The sequence below is a fragment of the Zalophus californianus genome, chromosome 2 (assembly GCF_009762305.2).
Source record: "Zalophus californianus isolate mZalCal1 chromosome 2, mZalCal1.pri.v2, whole genome shotgun sequence".
Lineage (NCBI taxonomy): Eukaryota > Metazoa > Chordata > Mammalia > Carnivora > Otariidae > Zalophus > Zalophus californianus.
The window spans coordinates 130564081-130565210 of NC_045596.1; the positions used below are offsets into that span (position 1 = coordinate 130564081).

The window sequence follows — 1130 nt, forward strand, 5'->3', positions numbered from 1 at the left end:
TGCTACAAACTTGGTGACTTAAAACAACAGAAATATTATCTTCTCACAGTTCTGGTCAGAAGGGTGAAATCAGTGTCAGCAGGGTCACGCTCCTTCCAGAGGCCGAGGGTAGAACCTGCCCCATTACTTCTTCCAGCTTCTGGTGGACCCTGGCATTGTTTGGCTTGTGGCAGCATCACCTCAACCTTCAAGGCTGCCGTCTTTATTCTGTTTTATTTGCTGCAGAAAGCTTTATTGCTTCCATTTGGTCCACCGCTTGGGAGAGGACTCCAGGGTGGTTAAAAAGCTGCCCAGGGGCTGCTCACACACAAGCCCTGGCACCAGAGGGATGCCAGAGGGGCCCCTCCAAGGCTGCTGGGCTTCAGAAACTCCTAGTTGTGATTGAGGATGAGCCTTTTGAAGAGATACCCAGCCTGGCCTGGGGGCCAGCCCCCCCCTACAGAAGTTCGTCAGGTGGTGGCCCATCCTCTTGATGAGTTTCACCTCCTCATCTAGGAAGTGGCTCTCCAGGAAGGCACAGAAATAAGAGTCTTCCCCGGGGTGGGGGGAACCCAGGGTTTGCAGATCCAAAAGGGCCTGGTTCAGGTTCTTCTCCAGAACCAGGGCAGCTTTCATAATGTTCAAGGTTTTACCCCACTCATTTTGGGAAGTCTTCTGCAGGTCCCTGAAGAGGACAGAACCCTTGTGCTGGTTTTGCATCTTCCTGGAACTCTCAGCACCCTTGTGCTTCTCCTTAGCCAACTCATGGAAGAAATGGCCCAGCTCTCCAGAGCCACCTCGTCAAGGTTGAGATAGAAGCCTAGAGACATGGGTGTAGAAGTCCACAGGTGCGTGTTGACCAGGCGGTTGATAGCACCCTCCACCTTGGTGGAATGACTGTGAGGAATCTGGGAGCTCATGGTTGATCTATCATAAGGAACTAGGCTCAAATGGCTGGTCCTGGAAGGCTGCCATCTTTAAATCTCTCCCTGTTGATCTTCATAGCATCTTCTCTTCTGTCTGTGTAACCTCCCTCTGCTTTTTTCTGGTAACACTGTGATTAGATTGAGAGCCTATTTACTCAATCCAGGATAATCTTCTCAAATCAAGATCATGAATCACATCTGCAAAGGCCCTTTCTCCTCATAAGG

At 50.6% G+C, this 1130-nt stretch overlaps 1 pseudogene; it reads right to left on the reverse strand.

Moving 5' to 3' along the window:
- Window positions 1–231: 231 nt before the first annotated feature.
- LOC113925465 lies at window positions 232–899 on the reverse strand (annotated as a pseudogene).
- Window positions 900–1130: the final 231 nt, after the last annotated feature.